The sequence below is a fragment of the Fukomys damarensis genome, unplaced genomic scaffold (assembly GCF_012274545.1).
Source record: "Fukomys damarensis isolate Sample0158 unplaced genomic scaffold, DMR_v1.0_HiC HiC_scaffold_37, whole genome shotgun sequence".
NCBI lineage: Eukaryota > Metazoa > Chordata > Mammalia > Rodentia > Bathyergidae > Fukomys > Fukomys damarensis.
This window is the reverse complement of record NW_022900949.1, coordinates 8,944,265-8,958,818: the sequence shown is the minus strand read 5'-3', so window position 1 is coordinate 8,958,818 and position 14,554 is coordinate 8,944,265. Positions and strand designations below refer to the sequence as shown.

General features: G+C 55.4%; 1 protein-coding gene across 2 annotated transcripts in view; it reads left to right on the top strand.

Moving 5' to 3' along the window:
- The window catches only part of Gng7 (G protein subunit gamma 7), a 65,330-nt gene that overhangs the window by 39,906 nt on the left and 10,870 nt on the right, over positions 1-14,554 (top strand). For both annotated transcript variants that reach the window (XM_010634833.1, XM_010634834.2), the window contains exon 2: positions 442-478. The gene's annotated coding sequence lies outside the window, so the exon portion shown is untranslated. The remainder of the gene's footprint in view (positions 1-441; positions 479-14,554) is intronic.

Here is a 14,554-nt window from a genome sequence, read left to right as displayed (position 1 = left end):
TGTAAATAGGGAAGGTGGAGAGGGTGAAGGGAGGGCAGGGGTGTGGGGAAAAAATGAGAACCAAGACCTGTCATGTAAAGGTACAAGATCCCAATGGTGAATGTGACTATATTGTTGGCTTTAAATGTACCAATAAACTTAATGGGAGAAAAAAAATTGAGCCAGGTGTAATGGCACACACCTGTAATCCCAGTACTCGGGAGGCTGAGGCAGGAGGATCGCTGTGAGCTTGAGACCAGCCTGGGCTACACAGTGAGTTCCAGGTCAGTCTCAACTACATAGTGAGACCCTGTCTCAAAAAACTAAAAAAAATAAATAAAAATAGAATAAAGTTGATCCTCTCCCAACCCCCACATGTTGGAGGGCAGCTGGAGCTAGGTCTCTACCCCGGTGATAATATTGATTTAACTCCATTTTTCTTTTTCTCTTTTTTTACAACAGGACACAAAGCACTACTTCCTGGGAAAAACAAATAAAGGTATGTTTCATTTTTATTTTCTTCCATGAGCTTGCCTTCCTTTGTTTTGTAGAAAAATGGGGCAAAAAAAATAAATACATCACAGTATTTTTATTTTCTGGTGCTGGGGTTGGAAGCCAAGGGCCTCACATGTGCCAGGTAAGAGTTCACCATGGAGACGTAGCCCCAGCCCAAGCCATGGTGTTTCACATGCTCATGACACCTGGGCAGGTTGTACCCCCCGAACGAGCTCTGGGCTCCCAGAGTTGGAACGCCACCCTGTGTACCAGCTGGAGTACCACCACTTTTGGGGGGGACCTCTGTCCCCTTCTGTCATGAACATAATACTCTCCACCTGGCAAGAATGTTGCAAAGATGAAACCAGGCTATAAAATTTTTTTAAATGTTGAACCAGCGTGGTGGCCCACGCCTGTAATCGTAGCACTCAGGAGGCTGAGGCAGGAGGATCTCCAGGAGTTCCAGGCCAGCCTAGGTTCACAGTGAGTTCAACGCCAGCCTGGACCACGTAGCGGGACCTTGTCTCAAAAAAACCAAGGCGGGTGGGGCAAGCACACTGCCCAACACCTGGCATCTAAGCCTGTAATTTAGTCATTTGTGTATTTCTAGGAATTTACTATCTATTTCATGTCAGCTGCTGAGTTTGGAATTGTTTGGTGCAGTTATTCATAGCATTCTTTTATAACCCTTTTGATTTACGTAGTTGATATAATGCTTCCTTCTCATCTCTGGCTTTAGGTTCTCATAACGTATCTTTCGGGGTTATTTTTTAATCAGCCTAGCTAGAGATTATGAACCTTTTCAAAGAACCCACTTTTGGTTTCTTGGACTCTTGTTTTCTATTTCCTCTTATCTCTGTTCGCATCTTTGCCGTTTTCCTTCCCTTCGGGCGTCTGAGTTTCGGTGGCCTCCCTGCCCTGGTTTCCCGCAGGGTCCGGTTAGGTCTGGTTTTGAGATCTTCCCTTTCTCCCCAGAGAGACCCGGCCATTTCGTGTCACTTCCTGGACTCAGAGCAGTCCCTAACTTCCCTTGGGATTTCATAGTTGTCTAAGTGCTGTGTAATCCCTACGTGTCTCCCGATGAGTTCAGGGAGGAAAGAGGAATCAAGGGGGCTTCTCGCCGGGGGGGGGGGTGGCGCACACCTGTCATTTTCAAAGCACTCTGGGAGGCCGAGGCAGGAGGATTGCAAGTTTGAACCCAGCCGGGACACTCTATCAACTTAGCAAGTCCCTGTCTCAAAAATTAAAAAATAAAAAGGGCTGGGGATGGAGTTCAGTGAGAAGGCCCTGGGTTCAGTCCCCAGTATCACAAACAGAAAAAGAGTAAGCTTCTGTCCGGTCCCAGGTTACCCGCTTCCTGCAGGGCTGGCCGGCAGCAGGTTGTGGGGTGGGAAGCATCCTTGGCCGGACTCACTTCCTCACATCGTGGTCTCTCCGAACACCTGCGCCTGTGTGTGGTAGGACCGCAGGGGACACCGTGAGCTCCAAGGACCTGCAGCCCGACCAGCAGCGGCTGCATGATCTGGGGCTGGACATCGGGCCTGGAGGGGCCGATACCGGAAGCTCCCACCCCCCCTGGTAGCCTTCCTGAGGTTCCCGGAACGAAACTACAAATTAGGGGAGTGCTCAAAACCATGGGCAAGAGCTGGGTGTGGACGCCCACACCTGTCATCCCAGCAGGGGAGCATCGCCGGGAGTTCAAGGCCAGCCTGGGCCACATAGTGAGACCCTGTCTCAAAAAATAAATACCTGGAATCCCAGCACTGGGGGGTGTGGGCGGCTGAGGCAGGAGGATCTCTGGGAGTTCCAGACCAGCCTGGGCTACACAGTGAGTTCCAGGTCAGTCTCAACTACATAGTGAGACCCTGTCTCAGAAAACCAAAAAAACAACAACAAAGAAATCCCGGCCCTATTAGAGTCTATCATTAACTTTTTAAATAACTTGTAATTTTGTTCTGCGTGGCTATTTTGCATTAATGTAGGTTTTTTTTTTTCACTGAGTTTACTGTTCCTTTTTAAGTATACAGTAGCTACATTTCTCACTGTGGCGTTTTTGTCTTTTGTTAGCCAAGGCTTCACATTGATCTACATCCTCCAGCCCTTTATACTTATTTTGACATTTTGAGACAGGCGCTACTTAAATTGCCCAGGTTGGGCTCCTCCTGCCTCAGCTTCCCAGAGTGCTGGGATCGCAGGGTTGCTCCAGAACTTTTTGTACAAAATAGGCTTCATAGATGACCTGGCCCAGAACCATCTGGGGTTTTGCTTCTGAGGCCCAAGCGCGGGGCAGCTCCTCCCCTCCCCCGCCCGCCCCGCCCCTCACGGACGGTTACCATGGTGACAGAGACAGGAAGGATTTAAGGCTGCCCTGCGTCCTGGCCTTTCTTCCCCTGAATGAAGAGTATTGACCAGAGCTGCTTGCCTGGGGCCCCCGAGGCCCCAACATGGCCCTCCAGGGTCTCCTGTGTTGTCACCCGCCCATGCCTGGGCTCCAGCTGCAGGCCACGTGGCCGCCTGCCGGCGGCCAGGCCCCCACTGTCACCCCTGCCCGTGGTGATCGGTGATGACTCAGCCAGCTGTAACCGGCTGTGGCCGAGCCCCACGGGACACTGCCCGCCTCCCCTCTGGATCCCCCCACTTCCTCTGCCCCCGACCCGACCGGGCACCTCAGCAAATGGTCATCGGGTTCATCCTGTGGCCTAGGCCCTGCTACTCTGCCTGAATTCGTTGTCTGAGGAGCCCCAGGGGGGGCAGATTTCACTGTCCCCATCTTACAGGTGGGGAAACTGAGGTTCTGCCACGAACCCGTAAGGCAGGGCTGGGGCTGGGTTCGCGTCCTAGGCTGTTTCCTCACAGACTATCTCATACCCTGGGCTACTCCAGCCAGCTGCCTTCTGGCCAAGGCCCTCCGGGTCCCTTTCCCAGGCTGGGGGACATCACAGCGGCTGGGGGCGGGGTGAGAAGGTGAGGGGCAGCGCGGTTTAGAAAGTGAAGAGGGCCCTGTGCATGGCGCTCATGGCCAGGACTTACAAGAACCCAAAGCAGGGAGAACAAAGGTTGTCCCACACCGCGGACTATTACACAGCCTTAAAGAGGAAGGAGATTCAGGCTGTGCCCGGCGGAGCATGTCTGGCATCCCTGCTACTCAGAAAGCGCTGAGACCGGAGGGTCACGAGTTCGAGGCCAGCCTGGGCAACCTAGCAATTTAGTGAAAAATAGAAAGGGCTGAGAGTGTAGCTCTGTGCAAAGGCCCTGGGCTCCGTCCCCAGTACAAAGAAAAGAAAGCAGGAAAGGAGGGAAGGGAGAAAGGGAGGTGCGGAGAAAATCCACTTCTCCCACCACACGGGCGGGCGCCACGGCTGAACCCAGAGGCCCTCGCCGGTCCCTGACCCCGGCCCCGTGGCACTGTGTGCTCCATGTGCCGATTGCTCCCCGAAGCCCAGGGGGCCCGAGACACCCAGAGTCCCTGGCCCCGGGGGCCTCCATCCAGCCAGTGAAGGTCGCAGAGCCGGGACAGAGGCCAAGGAGCAGCTCCCGGGGAGCGCCCCGAAGCCCCTCAAGGACCAGAGACACCGTGGTGCGTGCGTCCATGCGTGTGCCCTCCGCAGGCCGCTCAGCCGGGTCTCCCCTTCCTGTAGGAATTTGAGCACTGAGTCCCGAGGCGCCCACACCGCGCCTTCCCTGTGACAGCCACGGGCGACCTCTGCACTTCCTGGGCTGGCCCAGACTTGGCCACATTTCCACATCAGCAAGAAGAGGCGTCATGGAATTTGGGCGGGTGAGAAAAGGGGATGTTGGCGCACGCCAGGCCACTCGCTCTGTCCGGCTCTGAGATTCCACGACAGTCATCCGGGCTCATCTCGGGCAGAGGCCCCAGGGTCCCCGGCCACCAGGGCCCCCTTTGCCAGAAGTTCTCCGGAGAGGAGGCAGAATTTTACAGGTGACTCCGGTGTGACCACGGCAAGGGGCCCTCTTTTTTATTTTTATTTTTTTAAGTGCCGGGGATGGAGCCCAGGGCCTTGCACACACCTGGCAAATAAATACTCACTGTCTTTTATCTTGGGTCTATCGCTCTGATGCTAGTTGCCCAGGCTGGGCTCAAACTTGAGACCCTCCTGCCTCAGCCTCTCAAGCCCAAGCCCACAGCGTGGGGCTGCCAGGTCCGAGGGCCCTGTCTGCAGGCTGCGTGCCCTGGGTAGGCCCTCGCTTCCCAGAGGGGACTGGGAGGATGCACCTCGCTGGGAACAGGCCTCTGAGCACCCTGACGGCTGTCAGCTCCAGGAGAGGCGAGAAGCTCTGTGCCGGGCTGCCTGGTCCCCATAGAGAGGAACCCCTGGAAACAGCACCCTCAGGAGACTCAGCACTGCAGCCCCAGCCAGGCCCTGCTGTCCAGATCCCGAGCTCCTGGGGTGCACTGGATCCACTGGATTCACAGCCACAAAGGGTTCACGCCCCCTGCCACGCCCTAGCCTTGAGGCCTGGGACCACATCACCTCCTGGCGGAAGGGACTCTGCAGTTGGGCTGAGTGACAGACCCTGGCCACCCGGGCCGGCGTTCCCCGGGGTCTTCCTGAGCAGGTGTGCCAGGGCAAGAGGCCAAGAGAGGCTGAAGACTCTGCTGCTACTGCCGCTGGCTCTGCAGATGGAGCACGGGGCTGAGAGCCAAGGGCTGCGGGCGCCTCTAGGAGCTGCGGGAGGGAGCAGGTTCTCCCCGGAGCCTCAGGAGGAGCAGCCCTGGGAGGAGGCGGTGTGGTCACTTTGTGATTTCTGACAGAAGCCACGGTACTACCATGCATGAGGAATTCCCAGGGAGGTGTGCAGAAGCCAAGAAGGGGCTTTAGCACGGCCCAGTGGTGTGAGGGTGGTTGTGACCTAACCAGCAGAATTTCAGAGGGCAGCACACTGAAGGGTCATTGCAGGTTATGTAGGAGTTCGTCGCAGCCCAGGTAGGAAAGCCCAGTAGAGCACTTTTATCTCTTTCCAGCCCTTTATCTCCTGTGGGAGCTGCATGCTCTCTGGGCTGGTGCTACCCCTTTGCCCTGGCACGGGGCCAGGGTGACAACATTTCCTCCCTGCCAGGAAGTGCAGAGCAGAAGTGACAGGAGCCACGGGGGCTGTGTCTCCCAACATTACAAACTCTCACATGACCACGGTCACCCCCCAGGCCTGTGAGCCAGGAGGGGGCAGAGCCACCCCCGCCAGGGCCCCGGGACGGACACAGATGGCAGCCTTTTCTCCTGCCCCGTAACCACGGTGACCAGCGGGCTCCGTCAGCCTGTGTCATCCAGGACCTCGCTGCAGAACAAGCCGTCCCATTCTTGGGCTCCGTGGGATCTGCCTCGCCGATCTGTTGTCTACTTTCCCGTGGGCACCTCATTTTTTCCCCTTCTGCAGCCCCTTCTAAATATAGCCTCACAGGGACCGATTTAGCCCGAGAACAAAGGGACCACGCTGACAGGCGGTCACAAGACCACGTCGCAGCCTGGGGGCCGCTTTCCCTCAGAAACATCCACTCGGCACAAACCCAGCGCTGCCCTGGTCCAGCCACAAGGTTACCGGGCCTCACGTGGCCGCTGGCCCTCACCCTGGTCCCGTGACCAGGGCCCTGGCAGCCCGCCCTGGGCGCCTGGGGTGTGGGTGACAGGGTCTGGGTGGTGCCTGGCCTCCTGGCTGCTGGGCGGTCGAGGAGGCCTGGGGACGGGCCCCAGGTGTCCCCAGCATGTGGCCGTCTCCCGGGGCTGAAGCTCAGAGCCAGCCTGGGGCCCAAGCTCTGTGTAGGCCCCACTGTGGGTCCCGTTGGTGATGTGAACCTGCTGGGAGCCAGAGGGCATAGCAGGGTCCCCATGCCGCATGACGCATGTGTCCTTCCTCAGGTTCCTCAAGGTCACGGCCCCTGTCTGATTTTTTTGTTTGTTTGTTTTTGGTTTGTTTGAGACAGGGTCTCACTATGCAGTTGAGACTGACCTGGAACTCACTATGTAGCCCGGGCTGGTCTCGAACTCTCAGAGATCTTCTGTCTCAGCCTCCCGAGTGCTGGGATGACAGGCGTGCACCACCGCACCCAGCCCCTGTCTGATTTTGAATTTGCCTTTTTTTGCAAAGTCTAAACCACCATCCGTCCCCCTGGGCTCTGGACATTTGAGGCTGGGTGTGTTCTGGGGGTGTCCCGGGCCCCCACCTGCTCCACACCAGAAGCTGCCAGTCACAACAGCCACAGAGGTCCCCAGATATCGTCCGTGTTCCCTGGGGGACAGAGTCACCCCTGGCCGAGATGCCCTGGGTTCAAGCTCACCAGGTGGGCCAGGCGGCAGAATCAGAGCGCGCGCTGCCACAGGGGAGAGAGCGGGGCTTTGGTAACTAACTCACGTCACTCCTGCATCACCAGCAGGGCCCAGACGGCGCGGCTGCTCCGCAAGAGTCTGGCAGTTTCTTAACAACAACCCAAAAAAACAAGCTCCTACCCCATGACCAGCCACCCGGCCCCGCCCCCGCGCGGCCCCGCCCCGTCCCCTGCTCAGAGCTTCCCGGGGTCACACTGGCCCTGTGAGGGGGAGCCTGGGGACCCAGCTGCGACCCCAGCTCGGTCCTGATGCGACTTGTTCCCAGCAGCGCAGCAGAGCCTTCTGCTGTCCGAACTGCATTTGGGGTTGTTTGGCCTTGGATCTCGGCCTCTGTAAACACTCGCTTGCTCCTCTTGTTCCTGAACACCGCGTGCTGAGGCTCCGTGCGTCCCCGCCCCGTGTGCGTCGTCCCCTGCAGGATCTGGCTGCAGATTTTTGTTGTTTGGGGTTTCTTTCTTCCCCTCCTTAACTTTTTAGTGGCAGGCGGCAGCAAGGGTGGGATTGCAGAGCCTGGGGGGAGAGAATCCAGGAGCCCCAGCTGTGTGCTGCAGGGTTTCTGGTCCAGGAAGTTCATTTTTGTTTTTCTTTTCTCTCAGTGCTGGGGATTGAACTCAGGGCCTTCGTGTTGAGCTCCATCCTCAGCCCTTTTCAATTTTTTAAATTTTGAGATAAGATTTCACTAAATGGCCCAGGCTGGGTTCAAACTTGAGATCCTCCTGCCTCAGCCTTCTAGAGTGCTGGGAAGACAGATGTGGGCCGCCACACCTGGCTCTGGAAGTTTTAAAGGTGGATGAAGGCGGTATCTGTTTTCTCCGAGGACAAGGAGTCGCTGCTGCTGTCTGTTGCCCCAGCTCACGTGCCCCAGGCCACCAGGCAAGTCTTGCTTGTCCTTGGACAGGGGCCTGGGCACCGCCTCGGTGCACAGCCGCAAGGGCTGTGCCACCTGGAATGCATGGACCTCCTGTGCCACCGCGGGGCAAGCATGCCCCACTTAGAGGCTGTTTACAGGAACCTACAACTCAGGCTGGCCCATCTGCTCCCACCCGAGCCCTCTGTTTCAGAGAGCCGTGCTTCGTGACAAACTCTGCAAACCCCTCACCTTCAAATAACGCCCAAACCCGAGTGAGCTCCCGGCTCTGCAGGTCTGGAGTCGCCAGGCTGACGTGGACATCGGAGCCTGGCCACCATCCTACTCCGGGTATAGAGTCTTCCAGTCTCGTTCAGACTGTTTGAGAATACACTTCCTGGAAGCTTTGAGGACTAAAGACTCCATCAGTTCCTAAAGGCCTCCTTCTCGTTCCTGGGCGGGCACCCGCCATCCTCAAAGCCAGCCATGAGAAGCTACCTTGCAGAATCCCTTTGCAGTCCTTTCTTCGGGAAGGGGTCGCCTGATTAGGTCAGGCCCACCCGAGTGATCCCCTTCTTAAAGCCAGCCCTGCCATTAAGCCATCCATGGCCCACCCAGAGGTGGGTCTCAACCACACTCAAAAAGAGGGGTCCCACAAAGTCGGGCAGTCACCCTGGACTTTGCCAGAAGGCCCTGGCACTCTACTGTGAGCCCACCTTGAGATGTCTCGTGGGGTGTCTGGGGAAGGCTGAGTGTGACACAACCGGGTGGGAAATGCTGCCTAGATGGCCAAGCAGCCCCCTGGAGAGGCCCGGCCCCCATGCCCAGGAGAGGGTGGCTGCTTCGGAGAGGTGGGACGGGGCCACCTTAGCCCCAAAGCACAGCAGACCACGCAGGAAGCCATGCTCCCATCGCCCTGGCTGTTCCTTGTTTCCCACACAGCAGAGCTCCCGGAGAAGGGTTAATGGGAACTCAGTGTTCTACTCCGGAGGTGACTCAAGCCAGGTGATCTGGCCCGGAGGACATTGGGTGACGTGTGGGGACGCGTGCGTGCACGTGCACAGCGGTCAGAAGCCCAGCTCGGTCCCCTGTCCTGCTGTGCTGAATGGGGGTCTCCCCATATTTCGTCCTGTGACCCTGGAAGGCTCTGGAAGCTTTCGTGGTAGAGCCTGGAGCTGTGGTGTCCCCAGGGCCAGCCACCCAGCGCTGGCCCGGCCCAGACCAGGAAGGGACTCAGCAAGGGAGGCTGGAGCAGGAAGGTGCTGGAGGCCGCTCAGTGTGGGTTCCGGAAAATCCTCAGCACCAGCTGCTGTCCTGAGCCGGAGACTCCGCCCGCCTAGCCCTGGGATCGGCCTCTCTCACTGTGCAGCCCAGGCTGGCCTCGATCTCGCAGCGATCCTCCTGCCTCAGCCTCCAGAGTGCCGGGATGACAGGCGTGCGCCACCACGCCCTGCTAGACGGGCCACCTTCGAAGCCAGGCCAGACCTGGCTTCCCACGGTGTGCGCCACCAGCCCGCAAGGCACCGAGCAAGGCTCAGGCAGCCCCGCGCATTCCTCGCATTCCTGTCCTTTGACGCCGCCCCGCCGCTCCGCTCCCGCAGCCTCCCGCAGCTCAGACTCGCTCGGCGTCTGCGTCTGCAGCGGGCCGTGGCGCTTCCCCAACTATGAGAACAATGTTCGGAATTCAGGGGGTCGCCGGCAGTTTTGAGTCTCGTCATTCTTTTCAGCAATGCCGTCCAAATATCATCACTGCCGCGGGGCCCAGGACCGGCTGCCAGGCCCCCACCCGCTGGGCAGCGGGGCCCTGGCTGCGCTGAGCATTTGTCTGTCTTTTCTTTCGCTTTTTTCTTTTGTAATTGATTCATTCATTCGGTTCAGGGGATCGCACTCAGGACCTTGCGCTTTTGAGGCAGGTGGTGGCACCGCTGAGCTAAATCCCCGGCCCTCTTTTCTTTTTATTAATAAACATTTACAGTGCGTAACGGTTACGCATACACAGCACATCTTAATTCTTAATTCTCCATCTCTTGGTCCCCTTCCCATTGCAAAAGATCTATCATCTCCCTGAGCTTTTGTAAATAGGGAGGGGTGGAGGGGTGAAGAGAGGGAGGGCATGGGGAAAAACAAGAACCAGATACACTGGGCCGGGATTTAGCTCAGCGGTTCTGCCACCTGCCTCGCAAGCTCAAGGTCCTGAGTTCGATCTCTGGTACCAAAAACAAAAACAAAAAGACCTAAGATACATCACGTACAGGTACAAATTCCCAATGACGAGTGTGATTATGAATGCATACCTGAAATGTACCAATAAAGTTGATTTTTTTGTTTGTTTGTTTTTTGGTTTTTTGAGACAGGGTCTCACTGTGTAGTTGAGACGGACCTAGAACTCACTATGTAGCCCAGGCTGGTCTCGAACTCCCAGAGATCCTCCTGCCTCAGCCTCCCGAGTGCTGGGATGACAGGCGTGCGCCACCACGCCCGGCTTACAATAAAGTTAATTTTTTAAAAATAGCACCGCTGAGCTAAATCCCCAGCTCACTTAACTAAATGGCCTCAAGGTGCATCTGTTGTCCTACTAAGGACTCAACTGTATTCTCCTTTATGGCAGAGTAGTGCTCCATCGTGTGTAAATACCACACTGCATCTATTTGTCTGTGCATGGACGTGTAAGCCAACTCCGAGAGTCAGATATTATGAACTCTGCTGTCAGCACGGGTGTGCACGCATCGCTGGAATAGGCTGTCTTCAACCCTTTCGGGAACACACCCAGAAGGGGAACAGCTGGAATGAAATGGAATTTCTAGTTTTAGGTTTTTGAGGACTCTCCATCCTGGTTTCCACGGTGATAGCAGCCGTGAGCGCCCCCTTCGTAGGCACAGAGCACCCCAGCACCCCTCACCCCGAGACAGAGGAACCTTGCTAAGACCCAGAATTTGATCTGAGCCTGACAGCCCCATCCCTGCACCCCAGGAGCCACGCTCTGATGGCGGACAGAAGCAGGACCAGACCACCACCGGATGTAACCCTGAATTGGGAGAAGGAAGTGAACATGGGGGATGGGGCGCTTACGGGGGTCTCCTCCCAGTGCCTTCAAGGAACAGATGAGCCTGTCAAGCCCTGAAGGGCATCACATTGGAAGCAGGCAGGAGCCAGGTGTGGTGGCGCACGCCTGCAATCCCAGCACTCGGGAGGCTGAGGCAGGAGGATCACAGGTGTATGCCTAGCCTGGGCAATTTAGCAACTTAGTGAGACCCAGTCTCAGAATAAAAGGGGCTGGAGATGGAACTGAGGTTCGGTCCCCAGCACCACGAAAAGGATGGTTTATTTCTGTTTTGTTTCGAGTCCTGTTTTTAATCCATTCCTGCAATGCTATAGCTTGAATATACCCCTATCTGAGTCTGGGCCACAATTTCCTTGTCTGCAAAATGAACCTAGCCACCCTCTGGCTCTGGGGTTGCCAGACTTTATTTCGAAACCACAGGGCCCTCTTTAGAATGTAGGAGGATGGCCACAAGTTCCAGGCAACCCTGGGCTACCTAGTAATTTCAAGGCCAGCCTGAATACACAGCAAGACCCTGTCTAAAAAAAAAAAAAAGCCGGGCATGGTGGCGCACACCTGTCATCCCAGCACTCGGGAGGCTGAGGCAGGAGGATCGCTGTGAGTTCAAGACCAGCCTGGGCTACATAGTGAGTTCCAGGTCAGTCTCAACTACATAGTGAGACCCTATCTCAAAAAACAAAAAACAAAACAACAACAACAAAAAAGGAAGCCGAGTATGGTGGCACACGCCTGTAATCCCAGCACTCAGGAGGCTGAGGCAGGAAAATCACTGTGAGTTCAAGACCAGCTTCAGCTGCATAGTAAGTCCAAGGCCATCCCAAACTACATAGTGAGACCCTGTTTTTTTTTTTTAACTCTTCCAAAGAAAAAGGAAAAGGTTATTTAAAATCAGATACATGCCTCTTGTTCCAACTGTGTGGGAGGCTGAGGCAGGAGGATCCCTTGAGCCTAAGAGTTCAAGGCCATTCCGGACACACAACGTTTCCATCACCATCATCTAACATATACCTTTAATACCTGGCTTCGTTTGCTTAACAACATGTTCTTGGGATCATGCACATTGCTTCATCTGTTGTGAATTTGTTCTTTTTTCACAGCACAGTAATATTCCATTGCACACATCAGCACTGTTTATTTGAGTACTGCCTTGTTGACAGACATTGGGGCTGTCTCCAGGTTTTGTGGTCATGCACAAAGACTTATGAACATCCTGTACCAGTCCTTTTGTGGAGCTATGTTTTTATTTATCTTGGGTGAATCCTGCGGGAGTGGAGATGCTGGATCATAGTGTAGGTATGTGTTTAGCCTTCAATGAAATGGCTGGGCCGACTCCTCCAGTGGGCTGTGTCATTTCCCCCTCCCATCAGTACTGCAGGAGGGTTCCGGGTGATCTACACGCTCCCCAGTATGTAGGGGTGTCCATCTTTTTATTTTAAGCCTCCTGGTCTTTTTTTGTTTGTTTGTTTGTTTGTTGAGACAGGGTCTCACTCTGTAGTTGAGACTGACCTGGAACTTACTATGTAGCCCAGGCTGGTCTTGAACTCACAGCAATCCTCCTGCCTCAGCCTCCCACGTGCTGGGATGACAGGCGTGCGCCCCCCACACTCGGCTTGGGTCCTGGTCTTTATGAAGCAGCTCTTGTTACAGTTTCAGTTTGTATATTCCCTTCATGAGTAGCCAGTGAGCCCTTTCCATGTACACACTGAACATTTCTATGCAGTTTGTAAAATGTTTGTCCTGCCTGAGGTTCAGGAGCTTCTTGAACCTCTCCGGTTGGGAGAATTTCTGTAAGATGATTCTGCCGGCTTCTCCCGTCCCTTCTTCTGGAATTTCAGTGGCACGCATGTTAGACCCATGAAGCCCATCTGTCTCTTGCCCCATCCTCTGTAGTTTCTTCCCCTTTGTCTTGGTCTTCGTTTTGGATATTTCTCTCTGCTATATCTTACTCACTTCCATTTCTCCCACTGAGTTCTTACACTTCAGATATCATAGTTTTCAGATATTTGCATTTTGCCCATGTCCACAGGGTTCCTGCCCCCCACTTAATGTTACCAATTTGCTGCCCAGAGTATAATGTCATCTTTTTCTCTCCTCTCACAGAATTAACACAATTATTTTAACACCTCGGTCAGCTTGGGGTACGGAATCCCAAGGCGGGACGCTGTCCAGATTACCTGTGCGTTTGCGTGTTTGTTTTTTCTGCTAGTTTTCATTCATACGGTCTTGTCACCGTGTATGCCTGGTTAGTTTTCATTTGGAGCCAGGTTGCCAGTTTGGGTATAGAAATAATCCAAGGCCCGGGATGATGCTGTTTTTCTCCAGAGAGGGATTGTGTTTATATTTGTCCAGAATCTAGGGCCACTAGCAGTTTATGATCACCTCAATCCAGTACCAGCGGTTGAGATGATTGCGAACCCAACTGAAGTCACAGTGGTGGCACCTGTGTCCTGTTCACCCTTATCCTGGCATTGCCAAGTCATTCCAGCTCCCCAAGGGGGACTCCATCAAGCTCTCTCCCCTCACCACTTCCTGTCCCCCGCCTTCTCCATAGCCAGAAGAGGTCCATACAGAGAAGACAGCTTCTCAGCAGATTGCCCACCTGGACAAAAGGAGCCCCAAGGTCAGACGCGAGGCCAGGGCAGCCATGGGCCCCCCAGATCCTGGCTGGAAATTCTTCGCCACCCCACTGACCCTCCAGCAGATCTTTGCGTTTTTCTGTCCAGCTTCTCCAGTTGCAGCCGGCAGGAGACTTTGACCTTATCAGCTGAGGGCTGTTGTGCAAGGCAGAATCTGAAGATAGCAAGTTTTGTCCAAAGTTCAAGTGGCTTAGGTCAACTTCGGTGTCGGTCACCTCCACGCCAGGGCCACAGAATTGCAGGTGGGACCCCAGCCTTCGGAGTGAGGCCCTTACTTTCTGTTAGATGGAGCCAAGACCCAAGTAGGGAGCACAGCCAGGAACGGACGCCAGGTTGTCTATTTCTGGAAATGTACCGGTGCTCCACCTTCAGGGACTGGCACCTGGCCTTCAGCCCCTGGGAGCAGGGTCCCTGGGATGAGCTCAGCTCTCTCCTGCACCTGAATGTTTGTGGAAGCCAGTTTGTGCGACTCAGGTTCGCCAAAGGACTTTTGCTTCTAAGCAGGGTCATGAAGGCCGAGGTAAGGGACCCAGTGTGACTAAATCACCGCGGGTGCTCAGAACCTATAGAGCTCGCAGCTCTCTCGCCTTGCCGTTTCTTTCAGGGCTCAGGCCCGGAAGGGATTGGTTTTAATTCATGCATTAAGTGAGACAGCACAGAGATGGAGGATTTTACACGCCTGGTTTCTGGCCTCGTTGCTAACTTCGTCCATTCCGATTTGTAAGACGTCGGTCTGTCGTCAGCTCCAGCCCCGGAGTCAGGTGGGCTGTGGCAACTTCTCTGCACCTGCCGGGCCTCCCTCCTCCTCCTCCTCCTCCTCCTGCTCCAGTCGCAGCGGCTTGGCCGTGGTGAAAGCAGGACGGTTTCCCAACGGCTCGCAGCAAACCGGCCCTTCCACCTTCGCTGGGTGCCACGCAGTCCTGCTCTCAGCAGCTGTGTTTGTGTTTGGCGGTTGTCACCAGGCCCCGAAAGAGGGCCCTCGCGTGCTGCTGGTTTTGGGGACCCGCATTCCCAAGCCCAGACAAGAGACCCATCCCCCCAGCATCCCAGCGCCTGCCTCACCGCTGCCGGGAGGGGACTTGGTGTGCTGAAAAATCGACCCCTATTTCACAACCAGTTTCTGTTTTTATTCGGTGCCTTTGCTCGGGTCAGGAGGTCAGCCAGGTTCAAACCGTTCCCATTTCACCTGCAAACC